Raw genomic sequence first — 15,131 nt, 5'->3', positions numbered from 1 at the left:
AAATTATGATCACTCTGTGTATGTACGCTGTGTACCGGTCAGTAGAATACTGTTTCTGTTTTGTACTTAAACACCACAACGTCAGCAGATTCATCAGCTCTGTATCTGTAAGGGAGGACAGGGAGGCTCGGATTGGAGACAAGTCAAGGACAGGCCATTTCGGATGGCCAGACAGGCAGGGTATTGTTCCAACAGAGGGACCGAAGATGATTGTGACGTTATCTTCAAGTGTGTACTTGATAGAAACATCCGAGCTTCCCCGCACACTTGTGCTGTATATTAGCTGATAGCAAATGCTCCTCCAGCGAGCCTTTTTCTCTGTAACCTCACCTTGTGTGTTGCACTGTGAAATGCTCCTTCTTGTACAAGAAAATAAAACTTTGTTAAACTTTGATACTTCGGCTCCGATCTCTGTTGCTTTAAAAGTCATTACGAAGAAATTCTTTTGACAATGCACTTTCATTAATTGCAAATCACTTTGGAACTGCTGTTTTAAAAAGGCTTTACAAATGAAGCTTATATTATTATAATGATTATCATTGTTGTTATTATTAGTATTAGTAGTAATAGTAGTTGATAGTAGTATTTGCCACACATTGAACCTAGGGTAGGCCCCTGGGTGTCTATGGGCTGTTGCCATCTTTACCCCATTATTATCCAGTCTTAGGTTATGGTTAAAGATTGTGGTCATGGTTAAAGTTAGCATAATATTATGGGGTGTTTGGGAACTCAATGGACACTGAGCTGAACTGAGGCCCTGAAACATGCCTGGGTTTATACAGTTGATATCGATACCGGATTTTTGAAATTATAGACATTTCGCAGTGTGTAAGAGACTGCAGGAAGGCTGCGGGAAGGGAAGTTGCACACTTCGATCCATTCACTCTGACCTCCTCTTTTTAAATATTTGTTGCTCTGCATTGGGCCTTGTTACATGATTTACAGTTTTTTTTTTCATTTGCTGAAACACATTTGTCCATTCAGAAGTTACATTTTTAAAACAGTTCGCACACAGGCCTAAACTGAAAGTTGCTCACTGAAGGAAACTTTAAAAACATGCAACAAAAGCAAACATTTCCATCATTCAGCACAAATGAATATTGAAATTAATTATTTCAATCAACCATTTCACAAAGGACAGCACAATACAAAACACAACTGTCAATATGAATTGGTTCAACCTTACTTTGTGCTATATGTCTGTGCCATTGCTGATACTTTAAAGAGTTGTAGTGCGTACCAAAAAAGGCAAGCAAGTGTATTGCAGTATGAATTATATTCTTTTCTTCATAGATGATTTTACTAGAGAGAGTTTTCTTAATTCATTTGACCTATTTACATTTATTATTCATTTGTGCATGCCTTTGGACGGTGGTGTGGTGGTTAGCACCATCGCCTCTGTTGTCTGTCTCTATATGTCAGCCCTGTGATAGTCTGGCGACCTGTCCAGGGTGTACCTTGCCTCTCTCCCAATGTCAACTAACTGAGATAGGCTGGGATAGAAGAAGATAATAATAATAATAATAATAATAATAATAATAATAATATGACTTTATTAAGGACACAGCATGAGGTCCATAGCACTAAAAAAGAATACATATAACGAACAATACATACAACAATACAATTAAATAACATACATCAAGTAAAGCATCATCAACTAAATTATGACACAAAGGGACAGGCATTAGGTAGCTGTGTGCACGTACAGACTTGAGCGCCAGTGGCTCTACAATCTCGACGAGAAGCGGACCGAGCTCCTCTCACAATTACTCAAGTAAAGTATAATACTATTACCTGAAACTGACAACTTGCACATGAACCTGTACATATGATTACGTATCACAGCTCAACAGTTTGGCACCCCAACATTTACAAACATTTCACTGGCACTGCACCATCTGGGAAGTTTTAAAAGCATTCTCATATCATCATTGTAGGCCACCTTGAGTCGCTTTTGCTATAAACATGTGTGCAGTATCTTAACATTTTTATCTTAACACATCAACAGTGCACATGCTGTTAATATCTTTATCGTCTGACATATCATTTACAATATGATGGCCGAGATATGATCTCAATACATTCATGAAGATTAATACCAGATAAAAAGAATTCAGGAAAAACTAATTTTCTATCACCTTTGCTTCTAACTATCATTATCTTACTCTTAATTGCATTATATTTGATGTCAAAATCGAGACCATATTATGAGCAGACTTTCAATAGCTGTTGTAGGCCAGCACTATATGGGCAAAAAATTACCAAATCAACTGCATACATTAGGTGATTAATTAAAATAGAGCCAACAATACACCCTGTATTACATGCATTCAACTGCTGTGACAAGTCATCCATATATACATTAAAATGAAAAGGGGACAAAATTCCACCCTGTCTCACTCCGTTGCTGACGTAAAAAGGTTCTGAAACAGAATTTCCCCATTTTATCTGAAAAGTACGGCATACATTTTAGGACATCCTCAGGTGTCAGGCTTCAGCGTCAGACCTTAGATGAAAAGGCATAAGGTCTCAGGAAAACCTCTGTCAGACGTCACACTAAACAGCCTCAGAAAAAAGTCGTCAGACAAAACGGCCTCAGAAAAAAAAACATCAGACTAAACTGCCTCAGAAAAAAAGTCATCGGACCAAAAGGCATCAGAAAAAAAGACATCAGACTAAACTGCCTCAGAAAAAAAGCCATCAGAAAAAAAGTTGTCAGACCAAACTGCCTCAGAAAAAAAGCCATTAGAAAAAAAGCCGTCAGAAAAAACGTTGTCAGACTAAACTGCCTCAGAAAAAAAGCCATCAGAAAAAAAGTCGTCAGACCAAACTGCCTCAGGAAAAAAGCCATCAGAAAAAAAGTTGTCTGACTAAACTGCCTCAGAAAAATCAGTATATATATATATATATATATATATATATATATATATGTATATGTATATGTATGTATATATATATATATATATATATACACATATATATATATAGGCCTATATACAGTGACGGACTGGCCATCTGGCATTTGGGCAAATGCCTGCCGGCCGCCAGGCAAAAAAAAGTAAAAAATTAATAAAAATTAAAAAATAAATAAATAAATCTTCTCTTGGCGGCCCAAAACATTTTTATCGGCCACAATATACATATAAGTAGTAGGCTAAATATAATTTGTGAGTCTTAAGAAGAGATTTAAAAGAAGACACTGAGAGACACATATTTATTTTTATACTCTAGCTGTGCAGTGCTCTTGTCATGTTTTGGTGAAGCTATATGCATTGTGGCTGCTGTAACATTTATTATGGCTTATAACACATAGGGTCCTTCTTGTTTCTGTTGTAACTAGTGCTTTTGATAGAGCTATTGAAATGTGCACTGTGGCTGTGCAGTGCTCTTTTCATGTTTTGGTGAAACTGTTTTAATATGCATTGTGGTTGGTGTAAGATTTATGTTTCTGCTGGTATAATTTGGTTGTGCTGTATTCTGTCTAAGAGGGGGCGCCTATGGTTAATGATGGAAGTAGGCTAAGCCTTTAGGATGAAGTTGTGTGGTGTTTGATTTCAGATTTTCGTGTTTTGGTAGACATAGAGCTAGTATTATTAACTGAGGTTATTAGTCTGGCCTTTGAACGTGCCTGAATTTATGGGGGTTTTGCTGCTGCCTTATTATCTCGTGTGCTGTGCATTGTTGTCTACTGTACCAGTGCGATTGTAGTGAGTTGATTGTGTCGTGTGTGTTCTGAATTTCTGCATTCTCATCATACGGTTAGCTTTCCACATGCTCCCATGCAAGCCACAAATCAGCTTTATCATTCATAATGACTGTGTCTGTATATCTCCTCTTCTATTGTGCATCAAGGCAGTGAATGAGTGTGTGAGTTTCTATGGTAGTTGTGGAACACTCTGTGGCGCTCTGAAACGTTCCGCCAATGATAGTGTTTTTTATGTTAGTATGTGTAAAATCATCAATCATAGTACCTAGTAATATGTGGGAGGGGGGATATGAGACACCATGCCTGTTCTTTCACAAATAAGGAACTGATCATCTAAAATGATGTAAAAATGCATATTTTTTTGTAAAATAATATGAAAATTTTTCACCCCTGGCTGGCTGATGCGCCGCCATGGGGCCTCTTTTTAGTCCCAGTCCGTCACTGCCTATATATATATATATATATATATAATATTCATATATTTTCATATATAAAATCATTAAAAATTCAACATCACCCTCTAAACTTTTGGGATATCGGGTGTCGGACTTGCATGTCCTGTACGCACACCGCTTCAGTAGCCTATGTGCTGAAGCGGTGTGTGTACGGGCGTCTTATTTTTTTATATTTGTTGTCTTTGTCCTAAATACACTGGTTGTAAGTAAATTTTAACATATGTGAGTCTTTGTGACTCTTGGCTCTTGTACCCTAACTAACACTTGTTTGTCTTTCACTAACGATATTTTCACCCAATTAAGTCACATCCTGTTATTTCCCGTTATTTCCTCTGTAAATTTCCTCTAACGTTACAGCAGCCTACAAGCATGCTGTGCCAATAAATCAGCTCAGACACTGTTAGAATGTTGTATTTAGCCTAATAACATCATGCTACAGCAGTAATAACGTCAGCTTTAGTCAAATGGCTCTAGCTCTCCCGGTAAATGTCATAAACTCTGGACACATTTTCCCTGTGTATTGACATGATAATGGCCGCGTTTCCCAGATCGCTCTTAGCTTAAGAAGATCTTTCACTAAGAAGGAGTTGTAAGATCGAGCTGACCCACTCTTAACACTCTTCTTAGCCACCAAACGCTCAGAGATCCAGCCGCGGCAGGCACATTAATATTACACTAAGCAAGACAACAAAAATAAAAAAATAAGATGCCCGTACACATATAAGCTTTGTTTCTGAGGCAGTTTGGTCTGACGACTTTTTTTCTGATGGCTTTTTTTCTGAGGCAGTTTAGTCTGACAACGTTTTTTCTGATGGCTTTTTTTCTGAGGCAGTTTGGTCTGACGACTTCTTTTCTGATGGCTTTTTTTCTGATGACTTTTTCTGAGGCAGTTTGGTCTGATGACTTTTTTTCTGATGGCTTTTTTTCTGAGGCATTTTGGTCTGATGACTTTTTTTCTGATGGCTTTTTTTCTGATGCCGTTTAGTCTGATGACTTTTTTTCTGAGGCCGTTTAGTCTGATGTCTTTTTTTTCTGAGGCCGTTTTGTCTAACGACTTTTTTCTGAGGCTGTTTAGTGTGACGTCTGACAGAGGTTTTCCTGAGACCTTATGCCTTTTCATCTAAGGTCTGACGCTGAAGCCTGACACCTGTGGATGTCCTAAAATGTATGCCGTAGAAAAGACTGATGAGCATATCAGTAAACACTAATTCTTAAAATCAATTTGGGGACCCCTCTAAAGCTTAATTTATTAAACAAATTTTCATGATTGATGCGATCAAAAACCTTAGAGGCATCTATAAAACACATAAAAATTGTGGAGTTCTGACTGTTATATCTGTATATCTGTTGTTATATCTGTCTAAGATTTCTTTAAAGGCAAAGATGCACATGTCAGTGCCATGTTTCTGTTTAAAACCAAACTGGTTGTCACTTGTGAAAATATATTCTTCCAGCCTGTTAAAAAGGATTTTCTCCAGCACTTTGGATAAGATGCTGGCTAATGCAATGGGCCTGTAATTCTCCATACTGTTAATTTTGCCTGCTTTGTTTTTAATTACAGGGACTAACAATACAGACAAGATAGAGTCAGGCAGGATTTCGTGCCTTAGTAAGCCTGTCAAACAGATAGCAAGTAATAGACAAAGTTTTTTGCTGGCATGTTTTAGATGTTCAGCAGTATCTTGTCAGCTTCACACGTTTTATTGTCAACTAGTCCTAAAACTGCAGAGTGAACCTCTTCTAAATTAATAAATAAATCCGCATCTGTATCAACAGTACCCACTTCAAAATGATTTCTTCCAACACAGTTAAACAATTCAAGATAATGTTGTCGCCACATCTGAGATAGATCATTAGCACCACTAACCCCATCAATGTTTGACGGTAAGGACATTTTGCAATTATTCATACATTTGACCTCCTTCCAGAAATCATTAACCCTATTATTTTGCAACTTTTTGGCCAGTAAGTCAGATCTCATAGACTTCTCATTATTTTCAATAAATCGCAGGGCATATTTGAAATTTGCAGATAGACAGATAAATAATAATAATAATGATAAATCATTCCCATGATGTGGGTTCCCACAGTTCACATTACAGCATCTTATTGCATCTTTAGGTAGTTCAGTATTTCCCAGTAGGTTGTCAGTCCTGATGATATATTCCTTAATGGCGACCTTAGTTAACTTAGACCACTCCAATTTTCCTGTAATTGTGTAATTTACCACAGTCGATACCATCTGTATTTTTTCCACATTCAGTGATATAGAAAAGGTATATGATCAGCAAAGGCATAGTCATAGTAAATCTCCATGGTGTCCAAAGTTACAAGGAGTTCCTGTAATCTATTGTTTCTACACAGATGTACAGATCCTGACACTACTGTAAAGAGTAAATTGGTTGTCACAGCGTGTTTAAAATGTCTGTGTGTTTCCATTAGACTGAGGTATGACTTAGAGCTGAGACTGTCATAGTACACGTGAAAAGTCAATTGGGTGACAGGTTGGGGAGGGGGCCCTGATACACCAAGTCAACAATCAGCCGTTGGTCAATGTTGGTCTGTCGGTGAGCATCTGTTGCCCTAGTCTTTGTGGATCCTGTCTGCTATTTTTATTATTTTGGCTGATTCAGCATGTTGAATCTGTAAAGATAGAGCCTGTCAGTGAATGAGAGTGAGTGAGACCAAAACAAACTTTTTCCATCAGGTCAGATTATTATTCTTTAGCAGAAACCCTGATGGTTTGTGTTACTGTTCACTGGCACACGATATGCTTTGTTGTTATTGTGCTAACTAGCTAACTAGCATCAAAATGGTTTTCTGGTTTTCCTTTTTGAATGGCGATTACAGACAACCGCTGTCCATTGATGTGGAGAGTTATTTCCTCTCACACAGGTGCAGAACATACATGCTGGTTGGCTGTCGGCTGTAGTCTTTGGGGTGCGTTCATGTGCAACTTTTTGGACAAGACACAGCGACATCAAGCAACGCCGAAGGGAGCTTTCATCGCTGCTAATTCTCTGAAGTTGGTTTAGTGTGTCTGGGATTTAAGGAAAACAAAGTTAATTTTAGATATTTGCACAAACAGCCTCATGGATATGCTTGTCTGTCTGTCTCTCTGTATGTGTTAACACTGTAGTCGAACTGTTATCGTTTTAGGTTGTTCACCAGCTCTCACCCAATGACTTTTTTTTTTTCCACAGAAATAGCCCTTTTTTATGTTTCACTATGGTAAAAGGTCAATAATTCATTTTATTGTTTGGTCATAAGAGAACAGATCCCCTGGTCACCTGCCTGTCTGACTAACAGGATATGATGCCAAGCGTTCCCACAGGAAGAGCTTCCACAACCACAGTCGGCTGTTTGAGGCGGCAGCTGGTGGTGATAATAAATATTTGAAGCCACACCTGTGACATCACTGCCTCCTCACTTCCTGTACTGACTGTCCCAGTGTCGGCTTCAAGGACGATTTGGACACTGAGGCTCCGAGGAAGCTGTCTGTTTCCTGACCTTACTGAAAGTCCAGAGGTTTGGAAAAAAACAGGACACAACAGAGACAAACACAAAAGACTTTATTAAGATTAATGGAAATGTAAAAACATTTTGTAATTGGTTATTTTGCAATGCAGAAGTTGATCCACAACAATGGTTTCTGTGGAAGCATTTTCTACTCACTTTACATGATTAACTAGCTAAAAAAATGTAGGAGGAGCTGAAAGTAAGTTAAAATCCTGAGAAACAAGCATCGAAATGCTTTGAAATAACAAGTTAATGCATTTTGACAGAAGCTGTTTTCTCATATGAACTCCATTTCACACATGTAGCACACAGCAGGATATTGTCTGTGTCACATGCATTTTTACCAACTGGAAATGCTTGTTTGGTCAAGGGTAGGGATGCAGGGGGCAGGACATGGTGCAAAAACTATGCCGTGGAATTGTAGTGTTTTGTTACATGGTAAGATCATAATTTTGTTTCTTCTTCCATAGATTTGCCTGACAATTTTGGCATTGGCCCTTACGAACAGAAGTTCCAAAATCTCATTGTCTCTCCAGCTGTTTTTTTGTGTGCATCGTGTGTTGGATTTATTTATTTTTTGTTTTTGTTTAGCGTGAATCACATGATTGAAACATCATCAGTACACCTAAGTAAATGCACATCAATACTAAAGGAACAATTAAACTGGGCTCAGCAGTCCCACATTCCTACTGTGACCAATTTTTGTTTGGTCCTCCATATTACATCATTCAACACTGGGAGCATTTCAGAAGCAGTGTTTTGCCTGTCCAAATTTTTAAAATTGCTGATTTTGTTTGTTTCCTTGATATTTGTGCTCCTACCATAACTAAGAAAGTAAGTAGGCTACTTAGATAAATGATTTTTTGTCTTTTTTAATTGTGTTTACTGTTATTTCCTACTTTGTTGTGCTGTAGCCCACAAACAAAGTAAATACTGTATAGAGTCCAGTTATGAAAGACATGGATCAAAGATTTGTGGCTGTGTTTTTAGGTACTAAAAATACATTCATCCTCATGAGTATTTTGTATCTATTGCCTATTTCACATATATATCCCCTTTTGACTTTTATGAGCTGGCTTGGCTTAATGTGGCTTGGTTTGGGCCGTCTGCCCAGCACAACAGGGATTTGCATTTCCATTACAACAGTGCTACCTGCTTGAAGGTGGTGAGGTTTCACCACAACACTGAATCTGCCCTCCTCAAAGTCACAAACGACCTTCTCCTCTCCTCTGATGCCAGCAAACTCAAACACTCATGCTACTCGACCTGAGTGCAGCATTCAACTCCGTCAACCACTCCATCCTTCTCTCCCGCCTTGAAACCACTCTTAACATCACCGCCACTGCTCTCTCCTGGCTCAATTCCTACCTCTCTGACAGACACCATTTCATAAGCATAAACAATTGCAAATCCCCCACTGCTCCCCTCAGCCAAGGTGTTCCCCAAGGTTCAGTTCTCTGCCCCCTCCTCTTCATCCTGTACATTCTCCTCCTTAGTCACATAATCTGCTGTCATGGACTTAAGTTTCACTGCTTTGCTGATGACATTCAGCTCCATATCTCCACCAAAGCCATCACTCCCACCACTCACTCTACCCTCACCAATTGCATCACCAAAATAAAATCCTGGCTGCAAAACAACTTGGGACTGGAATGACTATTCATGACATCTTCCTCAAACTTAACTGTGACAAATCAGAAGTCATCATCATCGGCCCCAAATCTCTCATCAAATCCACCTATGACTTCTCCCTCTCCATCGATGGCTCCACTGTGCTCTCCTCCCCTCATGTCCGTAACCTTGGTGTCATCTTCGACCAGACCCTCCCCTTTAACCAACACCTCACCAAAACAGCCTTCCTCCATCTCTGGAACATCACCCGCCTTCATCCATCCTTCTCCTTCTCAGCTGCACAGACCCTCATCCATGCATTCATCACTTCCAGACTCGACTACTGCATGACCTTCTCTACGGTTTATCATCCAAAACACTCAAGAAACTTCAGTATATCCAGAACTCAGCTGTTCGTCTACTCACCCACTCCAGGACCCGTGACCACATCACCCCCATCCTTCATAACCTCCACTGGCTCCCCATCCCCCAGCGTATCCACTTCAAACTACTAATCATCACTTTCAACGCTGTCATGTTCCTGCTCGCCCTGCGCTACAAGGAGAATAAACACCCTGGATCACTGCCATACGCCGTTCAGAGGTGGTTGTAGAGCAGTGCTGCCTGTGTACAGGAGGAGTGACCATGCAGCTGTCTTTTTGAGGTTGAGATATGTAAATATACAGTACAGGCCAAAAGTTTGGACACACCTTCGCATTCAATGCGTTTTCTTTATTTTCATGACTATTTACATTGTAGATTCTCACTGAAGGCATCAAAACTATGAATGAACACATGTGGAGTTATGTACTTAACAAAAAAAGGTGAAATAACTGAAAACATGTTTTATATTCTAGTTTCTTCAAAATAGCCACCCTTTGCTCTGATTACTGCTTTGCACACTCTTGGCATTCTCTCCATGAGCTTCAAGAGGTAGTCATCTGAAATGGTTTCCACTTCACAGGTGTGCCTTATCAGGGTTAATTAGTGGAATTTCTTGCTTTATCAATGGGGTTGGGACCATCAGTTGTGTTGTGCAGAAGTCAGGTTAATACACAGCCGACAGCCCTATTGGACAACTGTTAAAATTCATATTATGGCAAGAACCAATCAGCTAACTAAAGAAAAATGAGTGGCCATCATTACTTTAAGAAATGAAGGTCAGTCAGTCCGGAAAATTGCAAAAACTTTAAATGTGTCCCCAAGTGGAGTCGCAAAAACCATCAAGCACTACAACGAAACTGGCACACATGAGGACCAACCCAGGAAAGGAAGACCAAGAGTCACCTCTGCTTCTGAGGATAAGTTCATCCAAGTCACCAGCCTCAGAAATCGCAAGTTAACAGCAGCTCAGATCAGAGACCAGATGAATGCCACACAGAGTTCTAGCAGCAGACCCATCTCTAGAACAACTGTTAAGAGGAGACTGCGCCAATCAGGCCTTCATGGTCAAATAGCTGCTAGGAAAACACTGCTAAGGAGAGGCAACAAGCAGAAGAGATTTGTTTGGGCCAAGAAACACAAGGACCAGTGGAAATCTGTGCTTTGGTCTGATGAGTCCAAATTTGAGATCTTTGGTTCCAACCGCCGTGTCTTTGTGAGACGCAGAAAAGGTGAACGGATGGATTCCACATGCCTGGTTCCCACTGTGAAGCATGGAGGAGGAGGTGTGATGGTGTGGGGGTGTTTTGCTGGTGACACTGTTGGGGATTTATTCAAAATTGAAGGCACACTGAACCAGCATGGCTACCACAGCATCCTGCAGCGACATGCCATCCCATCCGGTTTGCGTTTAGTTGGACGATCATTTATTTTTCAACAGGACAATGACCCCAAACACACCTCCAGGCTGTGTAAGGGCTATTTGACCAAGAAGGAGAGTGATGGAGTGCTGCGGCAGATGACCTGGCCTCCACAGTCACCGGACCTGAACCCAATCGAGATGGTTTGGGGTGAGCTGGACCGCAGAGTGAAGGCAAAGGGGCCAACAAGTGCTAAACACCTCTGGGAACTCCTTCAAGACTGTTGGAAAACCATTTCAGGTGACTACCTCTTGAAGCTCATGGAGAGAATGCCAAGAGTGTGCAAAGCAGTAATCAGAGCAAAGGGTGGCTATTTTGAAGAAACTAGAATATAAAACATGTTTTCAGTTATTTCACCTTTTTTTGTTAAGTACATAACTCCACATGTGTTCATTCATAGTTTTGATGCCTTCAGTGAGAATCTACAATGTAAATAGTCATGAAAATAAAGAAAACGCATTGAATGAGAAGGTGTGTCCAAACTTTTGGCCTGTACTGTACTTCAACACATCCCCTAGTGATGCTAGAGATGGAGCCAATCAGAGGATAGAGCACATTCCAGGGCACCTCTGTTGATGTTGTCAATGAATTAATTGAGTCTGTAGTAGATTTCCTTTTCTTAACTACAGTTAAATCATTCTACAACCAGAAACCATGAATTAACAGAACCATGCAGGATGCCATAAACACACACACTGCAGCCAGTCTGTAAACATGGACAATTACAAAGCAGCAGCCTACAATGAAAGAAGAAATGACTAAATTCCAAAACACACATTAAAGGAGCCGATGGGATCACACATTTCATACGAGTTGCATCACCTCAATGTCTAGTCGCACAAAGAACAACAAAGATGTTGGAAGCTTCAGAAAAAACTACAAGGAAGTTGAAACCTTAATGATCTGCCTCACTGCATCAACAGCAAAACAAAAATCTGCAGATATTCAACTTACTTACTTCTCCTCTGACACAGATGTCCTGATTTTGGCAAAAGCCAGCTAGGACCTGTTGCCAAACATCACTGCAGTCTTGATGAAATCAGGTGCTTTGCAGATCCAACCATTCTGGGATATTGTAGGTCCAGAAAAGGCAAAAGCATTATCTGCCCTCAGTGCATTCTCTGTTGCTGACAATACTGGAGGGTCTGCAAGAGTTGGTTTAAGCCAGGGGTTCTTAACCTTTTTGACCTTGAGGCCCAACTTTTCTAGTACAATGTGGCCCAGGGCCCATTCAGATATTAGCATGTTTAATTGATCTTACTGTTGGTTTGATTTGTATTCAATAACTAGATCAAATCCACTTCCTATTAATAAGCTAAAAATGTATCAAATAAATTACATGATACAATGTGATCATCACAGAAACATTTATTTATCATGTGGATATAAATCTACACCTCTGTCAAGATGCCGAAGAGGCTAACAATTTATGGGACAAATGTGCTACAAGAACATATTTGACAACAATTTTAAAGGCTCAAGTTAAAGCAAAAAGGATGGCCTCTCAAAAAACTGATAAGAAAAATTAGAAATTTGACAAATAATATAGGCCTATTATGTGGTGATAAATACATTCAAAATAATACAAGTTTCAAATTAAATAAATAAATAACATTAAATAGAATAGAAATGAAGTGCAAATGAAACTATAGCTTATAATCACCAAGTTTAAAAATAAATAAACTAGTTACAATACTCAGTTACAATACAGCCTCCCACCACTTGGTGGCGGTAATGCGCCGGTCAGTTGTTTAACAGTTAAACAACTGACTGACGCATTACCGCCACCAAGTGGTGGGAGGCTGTATTGTAACTGAGTGTGTCAACATGACAATATGCGGCCCTCGCGGCCCACAGGTGCAAAACTGAATTTGTTTCGCAGCCCTCTAGGTAGCGCTCCGTGGCCCCATGGTTAAGAATCCCTGGTTTAAGCTAAGTTCACACTACACGACTTTCAAAATCCTCTGATCACTGTACAACTTGCTGTCTTGTTATCTGTAGTCTTGAAGTCATTGTGGTTTTCACACTACATGACTGACGGGCAACAAAGGGGTCGCACACTATAAAATCCTTCACCAGAAGGAATCCCTGATGAACAGGCCCATGTCTTGTGATGCACATGTCAACTTGTGGTGCTTACAAATATCACAGGTTGTTAATTATTACATTACAGATTATTATACATTGTATGCAATAGTCCATCTTCTCTTTCTCTATCTCTGTCACTCTTTTCAAAGATACTCTATAACAAAAGATGCCACATTAAGGCCAAAACCGGATTAAGGCCGGATTTCTATTGTACACTCCAGTCCGCTAGGTGGCGGTACTGGTTGCCAACTGCCAATTAGAACAAAAGACGAGGAAGAAGACGGGGCGCAAGAAGAAAACACACAATGCAGAACGACCACGACAACTAGACAACGATGGTACGTTGCTTGTTGTAGTTGTCTTTATGTTATTAATAACTCGAAAAACTAAATTAATAATCTGAAGATTGTGATTATGTTTTGAAAGCAGCAGATCAACCAGCATAGTTGGTAGGCTAACGTTAGCATATATGCTAACGTAACGGCTAACATTAACTGTTATACGTTAACAGCTGTTGTTTTCTGGCTACATAACGTTAGCCTGATAAACCTGTTAAACTGCAGGCTCCTCAACAAACAACATAAAATTTGCTCTGCCTGACTTTATAAGGATCAAACTTGGCAGAGATAATTTAGATTTAGAGCTGCAACTGCATCATTTCAAAGAGATATACTTCATATTGGTGTGATTTTTTTTTAGGCGGAAATGAAATCTTTCATTTATGCTGTGTGCCATCTGATGGTGCGTTCCAGGCAACCCGTAACTCGTGTTTTCACAACCTGTAACCCATGTAACTTCCCACCCGTGAACTCGTACCAGATCGATGTACTCCCAGTTACAGTTTCTGACTTCACACAGCCCTCTAAACCAATTACCTTACTCCCCTAAACAACAATGGCAGCCCTATGGATGCGGTTTATTCTTTATTATTATTATTATTATTAGGGACCGAGCCTAGAGGCAGAGGACTGCTCAGTCCTCGCCGAAGACGAGGACCCTCTTGTTTTTGCTGCGTGCCTTCATTAGTGACCGGGCCCAACAGCAGTGGACTACTCACAAAGCAGTCCTCGCCAAAGGCGAGGACCCTCCCTATAGTTTTTGCTGCGTTTATTCCTACAGACCAGTCCTCGCCGAAGGCAAGGACACTATTGTTTTTGCTCCATTTATTCTTTATTAGGGACCGAGCCCGAAGGCAGAGGACTGCTCACAGAGCAGTCCTCGCTGAAGGACTGCGAAGGACTGCGTTTATTATTAGGGACCGATCAGTATGAACGATCAGTTCCCCAGGGAAATCAACGAGAGGCGTAAAGTGTTATATCCCATTTTAAAAGAGCACAGGCAGAAAGGAAATAGGACCTCTCTTGTGGTCGACAAATTATACATAGATGGGCAGCTGTTCCGCCACTCTACCACCACCCCATGGCTCTTCTAAGTGAGATAAGTGCCCCTAAAACCACAAAACAAGGTAGAACCATAGCTTAATTGTATCATAAAAGGAATTAAAAAATGAATAAATAAATAAAAAAGATGCGTGTATACATGTATATATACATTGGGGCTGCACTATTCTTGAAATAAATAAATAAATATATGTATGTATATTTCATTCAAAATGGTACTCTGACACATTTCTCCTGCAACAGATAATTAAGCATTCCTGCGATTGCAATGCAATTAATCTTGCAGCCCTGGTATGTATGTATGTATGGATGTATATGTATGTACATGTGGTTGTGTGGATGTGTATATGTGTATATATATATATATATATATATATATATATGTATATGTATGTATGTATGTGTATGTGTGTGTGTGTGTGTATGTATGTATGTGTATATGTATATATATATGTATATATAATGAACACAACACTGACTTATTGAAAAGGAAAAAAAGGAAAAAAAAAAAAATCTCACAGGGTGTGAATGTACACTTCACATACCC

This window comes from Epinephelus lanceolatus, chromosome 12, assembly GCF_041903045.1.
Source record: "Epinephelus lanceolatus isolate andai-2023 chromosome 12, ASM4190304v1, whole genome shotgun sequence".
Lineage (NCBI taxonomy): Eukaryota > Metazoa > Chordata > Actinopteri > Perciformes > Serranidae > Epinephelus > Epinephelus lanceolatus.
This window is presented reverse-complemented; position numbering follows the sequence as displayed.